At 32.9% G+C, this 20210-nt stretch overlaps 1 protein-coding gene across 2 annotated transcripts in view; it reads right to left on the bottom strand.

Annotated features, from left to right (window-relative positions):
- LOC145242599 (uncharacterized) overlaps window positions 1–20210 on the bottom strand; it is a 78949-nt gene that overhangs the window by 37809 nt on the left and 20930 nt on the right. The window contains exon 2 of one of the 2 annotated variants that reach the window (XR_013862773.1): window positions 9033–9314. The exons of the other annotated variant lie outside the window; for it this stretch is intronic. The gene's annotated coding sequence lies outside the window, so the exon portion shown is untranslated. Of the gene's footprint in view, window positions 1–9032; window positions 9315–20210 lie in introns of those variants that run through there. 2 annotated transcript variants of the gene reach the window in all.

The raw sequence follows: 20210 nt of genomic DNA, 5'->3' as shown, positions 1-20210 counted from the left end.
CATACACATTTCAATAATACGCGATCATGTTTTTTTTTTTTTTTTAAAATAAAAAAATGTCTATTTTGTTTTTAAAAAAATCTATTTTTTAAATTATTTTTTGTTTCTTATTTACGTATGGTATAACGTTTGACACACCGGTTCCCATCAGATCACCGAAGTTAAGCAATGTTGAACCTGGTCAAAACTAAATGGGTGGCCATTTGGGACTTCCAGGTGCTGTATGTGCTCTCCGCTTATCTCGGCATTGTTTCCAGTCATCCTGGACTTCTTGCCACTGGTCTCAAACAGTGCCGATTCAGGAGAGGTGTGGTTTGGGATTGTGCAACTCTTGCCTCACAATTACATGCGCAGCAGCCTCTACAGGGGGTATTCTCTGTCTTTCGAGGCTGAACGCTGGCATCATCGAAGTTTCTTATATTTATTTAAAAAAACTTTCTCAAAAAAAAAAAAAAATCATGCATTAATAAAAAAAAAAAAATCATGTATTAAGAAAATTAAAAAAAAAAAATCATGTATTAATAAAATAAAATAAAAAAAAAACACGCATTAATTTTCGATTCGGTCCTGAAATAGTATTTATCTGCCCCTGCTATACACTCTTCATATGTTCCAACTGAAAACCAAAAAACGTGATACCGTCCTAGTAATACATAAGTGCCGAATATTATTTTTCAAGCTTGGTGTGAGTATTCTCAGAGAGCAATGTTTCAAAGTTTTTTTTAAGAATATAAATAATTATCCTACCTATAGAATTAGAATAGAATTATAGACTAACGAAAACACTATTTAAGATGCTTGAGGACACTATTTAAGCGTGACAAACCAATGAAGATGCTATTTCAGTTTTAAGTGTGATATGTTATATCTTGATCAGGGGTCTCCAAACTACAGCTCACAGGCCAGATTCGGCCGGTCAAATTTTTAATCCGGCCCGCAGAGCTCTTATGGTAAACGTAAAAATAACCAGGAAAAATTTTTTTAAAATAGAAACGTGTGAAAATAGTGTGGTGGTTTTTCTTTTTGTTCAGAAAACGATTAAAAGAATGAAATTAATAAGCAAAATAGCATAAAACACGTCCAGGTCATTAAAAAAAAAAAAAAAAATTATTTTGGCCTGCATAGCTCTAAAAAGTCAACAATATGCCCCTCCCCTCCCCCAATTCGAAAACGTTTGAGACAGCTGATCTATATAATTAGCTGTATCAAAAATTATCTCGGAATTTGTATACTCTTAGTGGAGATTACGGCGGTGGAGTAAGTAACAACATAGACTGACAAACTGGGCATGCAAGGTTCGAACCTTGTTGGAACCATAGCATTACTTTCCTTCATGGATAGTGGCAACTTTTGTATGGTTCCTCCTGTAAGTATCTGAGTCTAAAAGGAACTAAAGAATGCCAACAACAGAATCGAGCCAGTAAAAAATAAAAAAGTAAAAAAAAATTTGCTGAGTCGTACATTATACAATCAACTAGCTCTCCCTACCCAGCGTTGCCCAGTAGGGCATTTCTTTTTACAATTTGGTTTATTTTTCTTTTGGTGAAAGTTTTTTTTGATTGTTCCAATCATGCATGGACGATTTCTTTTTTTAGATGGTGGTCATTTGAAAATAATTCCGATCTGGAAAAAGTATTTTCTGAAAGAAATGAAATAGAATAATTTTTTTTTCTTTTTTAGAATTGGAACACAGAGTGAAACAGGTGCTAGTATGAGTAGACAGTAGTGTTAGTGTTGGGACGATTAATCGGAACCAGAATCAGGAATTGGAAAAATCGGAAAGTTTACAGGTATCAGAATCGGTATTGGAATCTGTATCGGAATCGGAAAATTTTGTGCCTATTTTCTGATGCCAAAAAAACGATTCTCTAATTGTCGTTTTTATATGATTTTGTTTAAAGCAAAATCTTCCATTGCTGGTAATAATAATAAAATAATAATTATTTATTGATTTTTAAACTTCCAGTAAAAATCCATGGATCACCTCCATACAAGAGTATTTTTACGTTTCCCGATTCTCACGATTCCCGATTTTGATTCGGGTTAATTGTCCCAACACTACTGTTTACTCATACTAGCACCTGTTTCACCCTGCGTTCCAATTCTAAAAAAGAATAACATTTTATTATTTTTTTTAGAATGGGAATACAGGGTGGAACAGGTACTAGTATGAATAGACAGGTTTGGTTCTGATGCCCTCAGAAAAAGAAGATTAATCATGAAGAGTAAAGAAAAATGCGTGCAGAACAGGAGACTTTAATGGTATAGTCACATTGCAAGAATAGATACGAGTTATTGGGTTAGTAGGTATAAAACAGTTAAGATGGAAGTTTCCGTTTACTGTGGAAAATCAAGGAAACCAGGGGGGAAAATGATAAAAAGGGATTTGAGAGGAAGAGGGAGAAATAAAGACTAGGCCAGAGATATGATAGAGTCGAAAGTCAGTTTCTTAAAGTTGCCTAACACATGTCAATATGTAAAACGGACGTTAAGCCGATGATGATGATGATGATGATGATGATGATGATGATGATTAACAACATGCTACAATGATCCACACAAAAAATGTTGATGAACTGGAATCAAATATCGATTTTGTAGGAAGCGAGCTATTGATGGCAGAAGCTTGACTACTGAATCTACGTAGCTATTGTTAGCTGATGAACTTGTGCATGCGTCATCATTTGTATCGCGGACCGGCAAAGAGATGAATCGTGTGCAAGGTTTGAGTGCCATGATGCTTTGAGTGCCATGATGCACAGGCATAAATGAGCAGTGGAGGATGTGAGGAGACTTGATTCTAGGATGCAACATCATCAACAGAAATGTAAATCTACATTTTGATTAGTTTTCCATTTGCAAAAGATATATGACCGTAACTTTTGACTCAATAGAAGAACGGCAGTGTTGTCTGACCGTGTTTTTTCTTTGTGGAACAACCTGCCAAGGAGATCGTGATAACAACTACTACAATATCCACATTAAAACTGCCTGGGACCAGGGTTTCTCAAAGTGGGTTCCACGGAGACCTGGGGATCTGTGAGTGAGGATGAAGAGCTGCGGAAGCACCTTCTTAAAGAGAACCAAATGCTTTATATGGAAAAATTAAATGGCTGCAGACATTTAGTTATTAATCTTTTTTTTTTCTTTTTTTTTACTGGAAATAGATATGATACATAACTACAGGTGTAAAGAGTTTCAGGATGGTTTATAAAAAGAATAATTAACAAAAAAATGCAACAATTTTTTGATTAATCAAAAGCAAAAAATGGTTGTAAACACAAAAATATAGTAAAATCCTGAACAGGAACAACTAATGAACAAGTATAAGTTAAATGTGAAATTAATGTTTTTCATATTTTTCTTAGAAATTATCTTGTTAATGCTCCATGAAAAACTTTTTCCCTGCTCAAGGACCCCATGGCGTCCCAAAGTTTGTGAAACCCGGCCTTCAACAAACATTCAGATTGCACGTGGATATAAATGGTGTTCAAATGTCCATTTACATGGCTTGTTGAACTTGGCTCTTTTTTTTTTTTTTTTTTGGCTAATTAAATTTGGTTTAGTTTGATTTTATCCGTAATTTGTGACAACTTGTGTTTTATGTCCTTACTATTTCGCCTATCATTTTGTTTTTACTTCATATTTCTTTTAAAATGGAGTTACACAAGGAGAATAAGTTATATCTATAATGCTCCCTATCTTAGGTTGAGCATTTGGGAAGTGATATATTAATTACTATTAGCGTATGAAGCGATGCTCTTTGTGTAAATAAATTGAGCTTAGGTACTTTGGGCAATGTCAAAACATTGTTAATTCACTGCCTGCATAGCAGAAGCCATATAGCGCAACGGTTAGAAGCTCCAACTGTCGTTTGGCCGAGCGGGTTTCGATCTTGGCTTGAGGTAGTTGCTTGTCTAGCATCACTGATGAGCTGTGAAACAACAAAACAGTAGTGTATGTGGATATATATATATATACAGGGTGTCCACAAAGTCTGGTTACATTATGTAGCCAGACTTTGTGGAAGCATCCTCTAGATTATGTAGCATATATACACACACACACACACACACACACACACACACACGTGTGTGTGTGTATATATATATATATATATATATATATATATATATATATATATATATATATATACAGGGTGCCCACAAAGTCTGGCTACATAATCTACAGGATGCTTCCACAAAGTCTGGCTACATAATGTAGCCAGACTTTGTGGACAGCCTGTATATATATTATTTATTAATTATTAATTAATAATTATTACGTGCATAAAAGTAAATCTATGACAGACTTACTTTGATGCATGTAATAATTGTTAATTAATAAATGATATTTAAATAAAATAATTTAAAAAAAGTAATACGTCCTAAAAATGTGGGCAGAAAAATGTAAACAAAGGACAAATAACTCCTTTCTTATAATAAAATGCTCAGGGAGCGAAAAAGAAATAAATTAGTTCGGAATTGCTAATAAAAAATAAATAAAAAATTCAACAATCTTATATATATATATATATATATATATATATATATATATATATATATATATATATATATATATAACAAATTTGTAGTATTCCGAATTATACTGGGTTAATATAATTCAGTAATTGTTCATATACCAATAAATTTAAGCCAAAAAGGAGAGATGACTTAAAAAGTAAGCTACAAAATTATCATATTTCATAATTGAGCATTCATATATTGTTTTAACAAAAACCAAGACTTCAAGAAATGGGTTGATAGCAACAAAAAAGTGTATTTCATTGTTAGTTACAATTGTTTCAAGACCATTTCGACAAATTCAACCAATATGTCGTTTGAAAATTTTCACACGAACAGCCTTTCTTCAGACTTATTAAATAAAAAACACTTTAACAATGAAACATTAAGGAAAAGAAAAATTTCCTTTATGAGGAAAAGAAAACAAGCAAGAACACTTTACCTCTGTTGCATCCTTTATATATATATTATTATTAAACAAGAGTGATTAATAAACACTAAAGTCAAAATATTGATGTTATTGAAGAGAAAAATAACAGAAATTAAAATAAAATAATCATATATGGATAAAAATTAAAAAGATGAATTTAAATTTATAACATAATAAGTATAGGATGAAGATTAAATTTTAATTAATAAATTTTCAAATCAACCTTTTAATTACATTCCTTTTAATTACAATTCCTTTTAATTACAATTCCTCTTAAGAAATAAAATATTACGCAAAGCTAATTATGAGATCATAGATGTAAACAAAACTGATACAAAACTATCGTAGATTGAAGAGGATATAGTTGAGATATATAAATAAAAAGTAGAAGTTGAGGGTGTACTTTAGTATTTAGGAAATAAAACAATTAAATAAATAATTTGAAGAAGAAAATTAATTACTTACATAAAAAAACACACTGAGGTTTAATTTAATATTAATATAGGTTATTGATTGAAATATAATTTAAAAAGTAGAAATACGAAAATGGAGCAATTTATAAATTCCATGACTAACAGAAAATAATTATACAAAAATCATAGAAGAGTTGGGTGGTGGTAGATCCAACTGCTTGTTCTCTTAAATAGAGACTAGAAGAATGTTCATACATGTATAAATAGTGCATTTCATCGTCTGAAGAGTGACTATTTTGGAATATTTTTGAATGATATAATGTTTGAAATAGTCCGAATAGTCACAAAACAATTGTAACGAACATGAAAATACACAATAGGATGGTATAATTTTTTATTTTTTATTGTCTTGATTTTGTGAAAATGTTACATTATATTCGGGTTAAAAATATGCAAATGTAAAAGCCATTGAATTTTAGTGCTCAATAAAAAAGAGCAGGATATTGTTTTGCTTTATTTAGGTAAACAAAATTACCATAAGTTGCCACAATAAACCTACTGTTTCAGTTTGAAAAGACACCGTCAGGCGACAATAAACATCTGGTTTTGCTTGAGGCTAGTCCTTTAAAGCTATAGATGTCTTTTCATATTGAAACAGTAGATTTATTGTAGCGACTCATGGTAATTTTGTTTACGTAAATTGAATAAATACCAACTTTTTTTGATTGGATCTTCTACTCTTCATTCGACCATCCATTCACGTGAAATCATTTTTCTTTTTTTCCCCAGTCCCCCTGCCTCACTATTTTCTTAACTTTTACTAAGTAAGTTCTATGGCTCATTTGCAGTTCTATTAAATACTTTGCAAGCAAAATCCGATTCCGCATTTTGCTAATTCCTACTCTCATATGAAAAGGAAAGTATTTCTTTCGAAACTCCGCGGATTAAGGACAATACATTTAATTTGTGTCTCATTTTTGAAAAATAAATGCGTTTTTAACTCTTAAATAAAGTGTTTTAACATGTTTTATTAATTCTTTGTTCTCATATATAGAAAAAAGGGATATATATATATATTTATATATATATATATATATATATATATATATATATATATATATATATATATATATATCTCAATTTATCTAGTGTTTCCTTTTCAAATTAAATATGTTTTTAACTCATTTCAAAGTGTTTTTTAACATATTTTATTAACTGTTTGCCCATATTATAAGCTCTATTTCCTATTTGGTTTTATCGAGCTTTTATATCTGGCTGAGATAATTTTATAAATATTAATTCTTTAATATTTATAATTTACTTTAATTTTACCATCTTGGATCATTTTGGTAAATTCAATTGTAATTTTCATTCTATATATATATATATATATATATATATATATATATATATATATATATATATATATATATATATATATATATATATGTCTGTGTGAAAATATTTACCCGATAAAATTCTTAAACTACTGAACCATGATACTTGACTTTTTTATTTTAAACATTAAAATCAACAGTAGGTTCTTTTATATGATAGGGACGCATTCGAAATGAATGTTTCTGTTTAGAGTACAATTGAGTCATAATAATTAACTTCAATTCCAGGCAACATTGTGTTTCCTTGCTAATATATATATATATATATATATATATATATATATATGATTAGTTTATTTTGGAAAAAATATTCCAGCAGAGTGCTCAATTAAAAGGAAAATCCAAATTTTAAGAGCGTATTTATATTTTGTGTACAGAAAGTTGTTAGTTGAGACAGATCATTGGTACCGTCGGTTTCAAGCCCGATAATAAGGCCCGTTTAAGGTATCCTTATCAAGCTCCATTCAGCCAACATTCGTCTATCTTATATACCTTAAACGGGCCTTATTATCAGGCTTGAAACCGACGGTACCAATGATCTGTCTCAACTAACAACTTTCTGTACACAATATATATATATATATATATATATATATATATATATATATATGCATATATATATATATATTTATATTATTCAAGTATCTTATAAATATATACATATACTTATTCAAGTATATTAAAAAAGAAAATTATGTCATGAAGATGTTCTATGATAAAATTATGCTTGATATTGGAGGAATAAAGCATTACTAGCAGACCACTTGGCGTTGCCCGGTTGTAAAATATGCATAAATATTATATTTTAATTCATGCAGAAACTGAGACATGTCCATGCGAGTATTATGCTTTTTCTAAACTATACTCTTCTTGTAAGTAAAAAAAAAAAAATACTCGATCTGAGATCAAAGTGAAAACCTAAAGACAATGAGTCAAGTACGATAACCATTAGGTCAGCTTGCCTCGATCTTTAGTAAGTGTTTTCAAACGTGCTTATTCTTAACATAAGGAAGCTGTCATGTGGACGATTTGTGCATAAAACAGTTAACAAACAGATAAAAATCCGATGACCCCCCCCTCATGTACCAATTTTTCAATTTTTACCCCTTAGTACCACTTTTTTCCGAGTGAAAACTGATTAAAAATTTTTCCACATGTCTGAATACCCTATATATTAAATACTAAATTCGTTGAGTATATAGATTGAGAATTGTCCTCACACACACACTTATATATATATATATGTATGTATATATATATATATATATATATATATATATATATATATATATATATATATATATTATGCCGAAAAGAGATTTTATGTAATGATTAGGGCCATGACGACAGCATATTCTTTTGTTTTGACTCTCGAGTATATATCCGATACATTTAGACACAGTTAATCAATCGAGAACCACGTCACTCTATATAAAAGCATATAAGATATCAACGGATACACACTCGAGAGTCAAAACAATGAAAAGAATATGCTGCTGTCCTCGCCCTGGTAATGATATATATATATTGCTGTCAGTCAGACCTCATGGAGCATCAATGGTTATACTATAACTAAGCAATAAGAAAAAGATAATACGTGTGGAAACCTGTACTGAGTAAATAATGATGGGGGAGAGCAGTTCACTGGGAATTATGCAAACGATTGCATTTTGAACATGCAGACAAATTCTACAGTTCATAAAAAGCAGACAAATTCTACAGACATAAAACTGGTACAAACAGATAACTCATTTAAACGATGAGATCGGGTATGATAATAGTCAACAAGAAGGAGAAAAAAAAAACACAAAAAAAACTTTGCTAGACCATAGATTTTGCAGTCGCAGCAGTTAAAAGAGTGAAGATTAAGGAGACAAAAGAGCAAACTTAATACACGGAACTTGACAGAGAATTGAAAGATGATATGGAACATGAAAACAGCCAGTATGATGCTAATAATTACAGAGCAATAGGAATAGTCTAAAAAAAATTGGTTAAAAGACTAGGAGAAATTGGAATCAAAGGGAAGACTGAAACTATACAACGGATGGAAATGTTAACAACAGTTGCAATCTTACAGAAAGTCCTCGACTGTGATAACCAATACGCACAAACTGCATGCACTAACCAGTCACATCGAAATTACAATAGAAATAAAGCATAGAAAACATAAAAATGTAACGTAGTCGTTACATGCCAACATTCGGGACCCACACATTGTATGCAGACAGTCGCAAAGAAACAAAGACAAGAAAAGAATTCAAAATACTTTTTTTCCATTTGAAGCAGACATTTATTTACAGGTACTTCCAGAATAACGCTTTGTCTCTTGTTCAAAAGTCTTCTCGTACCGCAATGTGCTTAACAAGACTCTGTCGTGTTGAACATGTGGTACTGTCTTTGTCCGGCCATGTTTATGACACATCTTTTCCTGTCGCTCTCAGGCCATGTGTGTAACACGTCTTTTTCTGGCCTTCTCTAACATCAAGGGTCCATGATTTTCTTTTTTCCTTCTTCCTTTCCGTACCGTCACTTCGTACACGTCCGCGCTCTGTTACAAAAAGAACACCACCATATGAACTCAAGGGGGGAACTAAAACTGCAAGAAATTTACCCCCCTCTCCCCCCATAAAAATTGCAACAATTTAGAGGATACTATACAAAATAATTGTGAATGGTCAAGGAAGATGGAAAGAGAGAGAGAGAGAGAGAGAGAGAGAGAGAGAGAGAGAGAGAGAGAGAGAGAGGGAGAGAGTCAAGCAGACGTTCACTGGAAGAGTGCAAGGAGTGATATAACTTTAGAGGAGCTTATTGAAGCTCAAACACGAGAGAAGACCGATGACTGTTACGAGCGAAACATATCAATGATAAACAGCTGTTGTGATAACACGAGGTGATTTGCAATAAATGTCGTAAGTGGTGGAGAGTGTTACGAATCGAGCGAGACTTGTTGCTACTTGGATTCCAGGGAACATTACCTGTTATTGCCAATGAACAGGCACTGATAATGATTTTTATGGAAATTCTTAGTTCATCATCTACATCATCATCATCATCATCGTCATCATCATCACGTTTCATCATCAGCATCAGAGTCGTCATTATCATTCTTTATCATCATCCTTCATCATCACCACTCTTCATCATTATCATCGTCGTCATCATTCTTAATCATCATCATCATCATCATCATCATCATCATCATCATCATCATCATCATCATCATCATCAATATTGTAAACGCGTTGGAACAAATACATACAGTAGAACATCTCCATAATAGTGAAACACTATTAGACCCTTTAAGAAGAGGAAAAAAAAACACCGTCACTGCATAGACTTAAGCAATCTCAAAACATTGACAGCTCTTGTGAAAACTGTTGAAAATACATACATACATACATCATTGGTGTTAAGACCACCACCACCACCACCACAACAACAACAACAACAACAACAACTACTACTAGTTTTAAATTAAGCATGATGGTCTGACGGACATCACCTCTTAGAGAGAAAGTTCGACGCATCTGATAATAAGATACGTTCAGTTATGCGATGGAAATTTCTGTCGAAGCGACTGACAAACATAGCCTCTCGTGGGAATGTGAGGACGGACGGATTTAAAAAAAAAATTCTTTCTGTTTTCTTCTTTTCAGAGCCTGCCGCTAAACATCGAGCACCGAGCACATCTCTAAGGCCGTTGCTTAGCACCTCTTCCCCACTTTCCTTCCTCTCTCTCTCTCACTCCCTCCCTCTCTCTCTCTCTCTCTCTCTCACACACACACACACACTTACTCACTCCACCTTCTATTTCTACGCGAGACCATCGCAGTGGCCTTGCACCGAATGCAGGCTTTGTCAAAAAGGATTGAGAAAACTGAGGCGCTAGTGGTACTGCAAGTCTCTGCCAGCAACCGGGTCTAACCCCGTACTTGCAAGCCTCTTTAAAGGCGGCTTTTTACATCGACTCTACCCAAACCCCGACTCCACACGACTACCCACACCCTCCCCTATTCCCTAACGCACTTTCCGCCCCTCTCGTTCGCCCTCTTCTTTTTCATGCACGAGACTCTTTTCAAGGCTATAAAAAATGACTAACAGCTACAAATGCGCGCCAATAAGTTTACTTCAACTTTTAGACTCCGGCGTGAAGAAAGACCGGTGACAATAAAAAGGTCCCCACCTGACTCCCTCCACCCCACCCTCACAAGGGCAAGATATGACACAAGGTCATTTTTAATGTTCGCTTGTGTGTAGTAAAGGAATCCAACATCTAAAAACTCACCCAAAAGAGAACGGCTCAGGCGACAGCTGACAACCACCTCTTTATGGCTGTTGGTAAAATTTTAAAGCTTATATTCGACATAATCACACACATCGGTTTTCGTCAGATAACCGAAATTAAGCGACGCTGAATCTGGCTTATACCAGATGGGCGACCATTTAGGAATACTAGGTGCTGCATGTATTTAGGTATGCTTGCGTATATGATAGTCCAGGGAGCTGAACCCACTGCCTTGCACAGTTCCAGGTCACTCTTGGGCAAGGTGTAGCACCTGCTAGCCTCCCTCTGATATTTCTGAGGGCTACTGTAGAGGGGATAGATGAAGCTCCCCAACCGTCATAAAGACAATAGATCTAGGAGAGGAAAACAGATAAAAACCTATAACACAAATAGAAAATGCCCGTTAGTCTTGAAATATAATTTAGTTATGGTGTCACAAACAAAACGACTATTTCCAATTCGTCATACGGAAGTAGTAAGGCTTAGAAAACTATCATGAGAATGCTCATGTCAGTGTGCAATCTGATTTCACCGGAGATAGCGAAACACACACACACACACACACACACACACACACACACACACACACACACACACACACACACACACACACACACACACACACACACATATTTATATATATTACTTAACTATATATATATATATATATATATATATTACTTAACTATATATATATATATATATATATATATATATATATATATATATATATATATATATTAGAATGGGCCTATATTCTGCCCACCTGAATTTATGACCACGAACGACATTGGACTCCTTCCGATAATGGACTACCCAGGTTGTATCAACTTCTCTTTTCGTATAATTTTCTCCATCTGAAAAGCAAAATAGCGTCCATTCGCAGCTGAACATTTTGCTAACTACATTTCATTTCCTCTGATGATATGAGCCATTGTTGAAAATCCATGGATTAAGGAAATTAATATAACCCCTTCTATATATTTCTTTTGTCAAACAATAAATTCTTAAATCGAATATATGTCTCTATATGTTGTTTTTCAGAATTCAAAATTTAACTACGAAACTATATAATCACGAAACATATATAATAAGAAACAAAACAAAAACAAATTTTCTGTTCTTTCTTTCAGACATATATCCTTGAAAAGTCTGTCTGACGAAAAGCGCTTCGGGATTTATTACATTTCGTGATTTTTTTTTAATCAACTTATTTATTTTATAAAATCCGATTATGGTTTATTCCTTTCTCATCATTTTAAAATTTTGCTATTCTAATTAATATATATATATATATATATATATATATATATATATATATATATATATATATATATATATATATATATAAGTTAAGTCACAATGAGCCTGGCCAGTACTAGATAGGTGACCATTGGGGAATAGCAGGCGCTGTATGTGTTCTCGCGTATCTCGGCATTGTTCCTAGTCGCCCTGAAATTTCTACTTGACATAGGTATTTAACGGTGCCGACTCAGAAGGGGTGAGGTTGGAGATTGCGCTACTCTTTTCACAAAAATTTCACGCGCAAGTCATAGCATCATCAGTGATGTTTCGTAGTATTCATCGAAATTGATGGACAGATCTCATGCGTGCGTATATATATATATATATATATATATATATATATATATATATATATATATATATATATATATATATTAGTATTGGGACGATTGATCGGAATCAGAAGCAGGAATCGGAAAAATCGGAACTTTTTGCGGTATCGAAACCGGTATTGGAATCGGAAAATATTGTGCATATTTTCCGATGCCAAAAACGATTCCTTTAATTATCTATTTTTTATTTAATTTTGTTTAAAATAAAATCTTCCGCTGCCGATAGTAATAATGAAATATTAAACATTTATTAATTTTGAATTACCAGTAACGCTAAACTCTGGAGATTACTCCCCCGCAAAAGTGTGTTTTTACATTTGAGAATATATCTGCATATATATATATATATATATATATATATATATATATATATATATATATATATATATATATATATATATATATGTGTGTGTGTGTGTGTGTGTGTGTGTGTGTGTGTGTGTTTGTTATTTATTTGTTTTTTTTTTAGCGATACTTTTTGAATGAATTCAATTATTTATACGAAAGTGAATTTTTACCTTAATGGGGAGAGGCATATGTATTGTTTTTAAAAATATAATTATCTACTGACACGTGTTTCGTCGTCTACGACTCATCAGAGTGGCTGAATCTAGCGATATATATATATATATATATATATATATATATATATATATATATATATATATATATATATATATATATATATATATATATAGGTATTAGAGCACAATTAAGAAACATTCTCCAAATACGTTACGGTGCATAAACGGTTCAACTCCATTTGAAAATTAAAATATTGAACAATAGAGAAACTCCATTTAATAATTGAGATATATTCCCTACGTTTCAATTTCTTTGGGTATTTTCAAAGACACTCTAGGGCGACATTTATATCCAAAATTCTAACATCCATGCATCACAAATTCAAATATTTCTGATTTTCATGAAATTTGAACCAAAAATATTGGCTATCAATTGGAAATTATTCCCAAAATTTCAATATATATGTAGAACTTTATCAAACACCTGCAGAATTGTCCTGTTCAGTAAATTTATTATTAATTCCCAGGGCTATTCGGCGTCATCCAGAATCCTATTTTACCATGAATTACATATTTCTTTTTGGGGGTGGGATGACTAAAATCAAGCAGTCTTCTTAGTAATATAATTTGAAAATGTCTAAGTTCATTTGGTAACATAGTATGAGTGAAAAAAAAATGTATCTGGCGAGATTCGAACTGGTAACTTCAGTTTTTAACAGCAACAAACCAGCCTATTGATCCACGATAGCAAGTACAAAATCTTGACATTGTTAAACGCATAAATCACATTTATTGATTTTCTTATTGAATGTATGTCAGCGGTTAATGTACTAAGAGTCAATGGAACTTTGTATAAGGAAATATGTTTAATTTTTGTTTAAAGTTTTTTTTCCTCCGATCGTATGTAGATGTGCCTGTGAGGGTAAATACTTCCCCAACTTTCTCAATTCATTACGTATAAAAAAATAAAATATGCATCGGGATTAAATAGTAAAATCGATGAAATCGATTGAAACTAAAAATGTTCTTAAAAAGAAAACGGATTTAACATATAAGTCTGGCGAATCAGCTTGTTTATCTATTTTTTTTATTAGAAATCCCTCATTCAGTGTAGAGATCCTCGAATGACGAAAAGACTTCTACTCTGATAGGTTCTTCTAGACTTTAAAATTCCCTCTTTTTCTTTGACTGTAATTAACATTTAAAAATTCGCTGCTCAACTCCCTACTTAAAGTGCCTCTATAGGTATGGTCTCTAATTCACAAGTAGCCCCTTTAGTTTCAGTTGCAATGTGCCATGTTTGGTGTGAATATAAATAATAATAATAATAATAATAATAATAATAATAATAATAATAATAATAAAAACTATTCCGATCAATGGAATAGGTGAAAATCCGGACTTTACTTTACATATCAGGTTAGAATTGTAATGAAAGTCAATATGAAGTATTTTTTAAGCAACGTCGACTGTCCCTGCTAGCGTCTAGGTATTCGCTAGTCACATACAAGATATGTATGTATACAATTTATATATATAATATAAAAAAAATAAATAAATAAAACAACAATAAATAAAAAAATAGGGAGTGGAACTTTTTCTTTTTTTTTCATTCCGCCTGCACCTTTCCACCCCATCCCAAGCCCACAAGTCAGCCCAGATCCGACCTCGACCCCCCACGCAAGTACACACAAATTTCTTTACGATAACACTACAGAACGCGCACGGACCAAGCTGTTCGCTCACTTGGGTAATAATAGGTAGACGACCAACTACGCCCCACGCCCCCGCTCTTTCCCTGCATCCTCCACCCCATGTCTCTCTCTAACATATACATACACACTCCCAGAAATTCTAAAGGTTTTAGCGAAGTGAAACACACACACACACACACACACACACACACACACACACACACACACACACACACACACACACATTAGTGTTGGGACGATTAATCGGAATCGGGAATCGGAAGATTTGGAATCGGTATCAGAATCGGAAAAATTGATGCCTATTTTCTGATGCCAAAACGATTCTTTTAATTGTCTTTTTTTTTTATTTGATTTTGTTTAAACCAAAATCTTCCATTGCTGGTAATAATGATGAAATAATAAATATTGATTGATTTTTAAGTAAAGCTAAAATCGATAGATCATCCCCCACAAGTGTATTTTGACGTATAGAAAATTTCTGCATATTTAACGATGTTTTTTTTACGAAAATCAAAGGAAATAACTATCTTATAGTCAAATAATTAGATATTTATAAAGAATCGGAATCGGTAATTGTACTGGAAGTGGTAATTGTATCGGAATCGGGGAAAATATTGGAATCGTCTCATCACTAATATATATATATAAAGAATATCCACTAAGATATCTCCAGGCGAAAAATATGTCTTTTCATTTAATTGTTGATATATTTTTCAATATGAACACCTGAATGAAAAGACAGACTACAGATCGACAGGTTGTCGTTCCAATGTAGCAAAACTTGTACATATCTGTATAAATAAGTATTAATACATGCATGTATATATGGGTGTGCGTGGTGTGTATTAAAAATTAATACAGAAAGTATATGATTATATCTTTTCTCTATTTTTTATTTAGTGTCTTTTGAAAAAAACTTTTGCACTTGTGCAATGGTGCACTATTGCGAAGGAACCATTTTTTTTTGTTTTCAGTTTGGAGATTTCGAGAGTGCACAGCAGGGGCAGACAACTTTTATTCATTCATCACAAACAACAAAGTTTTGACTTTGTTAAGAAAATTGAAAATTCTGAAAAAAAATAGTTTACTCAAAATTCACATGCATTTCAATAATACATATAAATATTTATAAATGCTAAAATTCATATATTTTGCCAACTTTCATTTATGCATTATAAATAATAAAATGTAATGATTATTTATATTTTATCAATTACGAAAATGTCAGAATTTTGAAAAAATTTAAAAATCTATTTTATGTTTAAAAAAACTCCCTATTTTGTGTAACTATAAATTTCTTACATTTATTTTACTTCAATAAATGTGTAAGAAAAACTCTCAACCTCCTGCTGTGAACTTTCGAAATCGCCAAATTGAAAACAAAAAAAAAGTAGTTCCCTTACAGTAGTGCACAAGTGCCACAACAATTTTCTGAAAGACTATATCTATAATATAAAGCTGAATGTCTGTGTGTGTGTCTGGTCACGAATAGGCTCCTATATGGTTGAGTATTATAGAAAACTGATTACATATAATGATAGAATATGTATCGAGACATAGGAATGGGTATGTTGGATTTGGCATAATGATGAATCATTAAAATTGTGGGGTCTGCGTACGCGCCTGGTCCACAAAGTATCGAAATAAAGAATTAAAAAATTAAAAAAAAAAAAGGTTTACAAGTGTTTTTGATATAGATGTACATAATAATACTTTGATAGGTATGTTTTAACTTAAATAGGGATGGTATAATAAAATTGTGCGGTTTGCGTTCGCGCCTGGCCTCCATAGAATGGAAATAGGCACAAACTTTAATAAAGACTTTTCATATCTATCTGCGTAAGTATACTTTGATAATTATGTTTCAGTTTGAAGAAATATGGTACAATAAAATTATGGGGTGTTCGTTCGCGCCTGACCTCCATAGAATGGAAATATGTCACAAAGTTTAACAAGGTTTTTTAATATAGATCCACAGAATATTGTGATAAGTGTTTCAGTGTGAACAGGTATGGTATAATAAATTATGGGGTTTATCTATTTTATTTTTACTTTCATCATATTTTGCTTTGGTTTTGATACTCCCAAATTCAAAGTTATCTCTTTACAACCCTTCCTTTTCATAACCTATCATACTTTCATAAATCAGAGTCCATTTTCTGTAGGCTGTTTTTGAACCCAGTCAACGACGGGTACTTTTGCTAGTATATATATATATATATATATATATATATATATATATATATATATATATATATATATATATATATAATATATATAGTTTGTTTATTATACAAATATTATTGGTTACATATGTGCATACATGTTTCAGTGGAATCTCAATTCAGAGAGACCAACCTCATCAGATAGAGGAAAGAAACGATATTGAAACGAAAATCAAGGTTCATTCATTCTGTATATAAAAAATGTATCTGGGTTTGATTTACACTCTGAAAGAAACGGGAGGTGTATATTTTGTGGATGCGGATAGTCAAGGTTTGGAGGGATGTGTGGTAAAGAAAGGCAATAGAGTGTGGGAGAGGGGAAAGAGAAGGGAAATACGATCCTGTTTGGTCAAGCTGCCACAGCGGGGAGGTTTCGGTTGTATTTTAACCAGACGCTTATTTTTTGGTCTAAGTGCTTGCTTCGATCTGAAGTAATATTATACTCTCAACAGTGCTGTTTCCCTATTTCAGACTTTTTGTCTGGTCTTTCTTTCGCCGCGGCGCATTCTTTATACTCCTATTTTACTGATCATGTCTATTTATTTATTCATTCATTCATTCATTTTATTTCTCGTTTTTATTTATTTATTTGTTTATTTATTTCAAAATAATATACATCTACATGATCAAATTAACAACCTGTAAACATACATACAGGCGTATTTATATAATTTAAATAATGGTGGTATCATGGGAGTTACATTTTTCACTTTAACGTGTCCGAAGTAATTACACAGGCATAAGCTTTTATATCTATATATAAACTTAATTTCAATGGTTGTCATTCTTTCATTTGAGTTTTTTATCCCTTCATCAATACCAAGATATATAATATATTTTATAAGTTAATATGCTTCGTTATAGAGATACATTTTCCTGAACATATACATGCCAACAGATACATAATAATATAGATGCACCTATATTAGTAGAACATCCCGTTCACATAAACCATCTAGTTAAAATACTTAGTTATCGCTTGAACTCAATTATGTGTTTGGTTCTTTTTTATAACGCTGCTTTATGATAATATTACTTCTTATAGTTGTATATCAACATTCCATAGATTATTTTAGTTAATCGTTTTGGGGTATCTTATTAGTAAGTATGCAAAGTGCACTCACATTTATCCAGTTAGTAGCATATTGTTTCCGTTTGTTTATTTTAGTATTAAATGGTAACGCTTGAAATGGTGTTAAGGAGGTAGAGAGAGAGAGAGAGAGAGAGAGAGTGAGAGAGAGAGAGAGAGAGTGAGAGAGAGAGAGAGAGAGAGAGAGAGAGAGAGAGAGAGAGGGGGGGGCCCATCCTCCATTTAGCCAAATTGTTTATGGTAGCCTATACTTCGACGTTTTTTTGGTAAGTATAGTTATTAATTAGAGGTGTACTGGTGTTTAGTTAGTATAGTTATTAGTCACCGTATGAAATAGCCTCACGTAATTCATATAACGTATCGATATAACACTAATCTTCTTTAAATGTGTAAAATTCTAAAAGAAATGTATGTTAGTGTTAAGTGATTTAAAAGAGAAGTTACATGGCACAACGGTTCGAATCTTGTTAAATCTAGTGTAATCATTTCGGTATTAAAAAACAAACAAACATGATATGCTAAATAGCGACTGTTCCAGTGATAGGCTAACATGAATAATAGCTATTTTGTTTCTGCATCAAAATCCTAACTCTAACTCTATTTCTATTTCCCACAAGTCCCACTCCCACTTAGAGATCGATGTGCTTGTTTTCGGTATAAACAAAGAGTTGATATACTGTCAAACAAGCGAATCAAGTACGGAAGAAAACCTGTTTGGTCTTCAGGATCAGATCAAAGTGTACTATCTGTTTTGTCCCCCGACCTTCAATCCAGAGAGAAACAAATGATTTTCTCACGATCATGGCCATGACGAGAATGGGATATTGAATGAGTTTGAATATTTTACTCATTAAAATTTTACTCTTTAAGAATAAGATTAAGGTTAAAAGCAGATGTGATATAAAAAAAAAATTGATTCTTAGAATTAAAGAAAACAAACAAACAAACAAACAAACAAACAAACAAACAAACAAACAAAAACCAGCATCACTGGTCCTCACACATATTCCAAACCTTTCACATGTCAGTCCCACGCGCCACACCCAGGAAGACACACGTGTATACACAGACATTTCACATATGGTTACGCATTAACGGTTCAAGATACAATGGCTAACCCTGCAAGAATGTCTGCGTAATAAAGGTTTTCTATAATGAAACCGGAGTGGCGTCCATCGTTAGCTTAAGTCGTGAGACAAGGAGAAATCCTAGAACAAAATCTTGAAGCAATACAAGATCAGCTAAAAAAGGTTCCGTCTTTTCTTTTTGTTTCCGTCTTCACAACTGGTTGCTCTAGCAGGGATTGGGAGTCTTGCCTAATCTACTTTCAGATCCAAAGTGAAACGTACATGTGACAAGACATTATCTTGAATGGCCTACACGAATGTTTCACACGCGCGGACGCGAATACGCGCCTGTAGATTTGTACTCATCACCCGCACGTAATGTATATAATAGACTGTGAATAAGCAAGACACCTGCTCAGATTTGAATTATTACCGCCGAAACATCAAAGGCGTATATGACTAACGCATTGGCAACAATAGGATATCTTCATCTTATTGGGAGATGCTCTTGTATCTGGAGAGAGAGAGAGAGAGAGAGAGAGAGAGAGAGAGAGAGAGAGAGAGAGAGGGGGGGGAGGGCCCGCGTGTCGCGTTCAGACTCTTAATTGTTGGAAGGCTCTTTAAGACATCCACAACACTGTGAACACATATTTTCTTCCAAAATGTTCCACGCTGTCTCCCTGTCTACTACTACTACTACTACTACTACTACTACTACTACTACTTAAGATAGATGTGTTTGGCGGTGGTTAGGTGGTTATCGACACAGACTAACGAACTGCGTATCGCAAGTTCGAATCCAGCCCGTTTCAAAACACCACTTTCACTTAGGGGTGGATGGAAATTTCACATAGGTTGGTAACTTTTCCGTGGTGCCGCCTTTTGGTAAGAAAGTATCTGA

Source organism: Euprymna scolopes, chromosome 21 (genome assembly GCF_053919585.1).
Source record: "Euprymna scolopes isolate OS-2025 chromosome 21, ASM5391958v1, whole genome shotgun sequence".
NCBI lineage: Eukaryota > Metazoa > Mollusca > Cephalopoda > Sepiida > Sepiolidae > Euprymna > Euprymna scolopes.
This window is presented reverse-complemented; position numbering and strand designations above follow the sequence as displayed.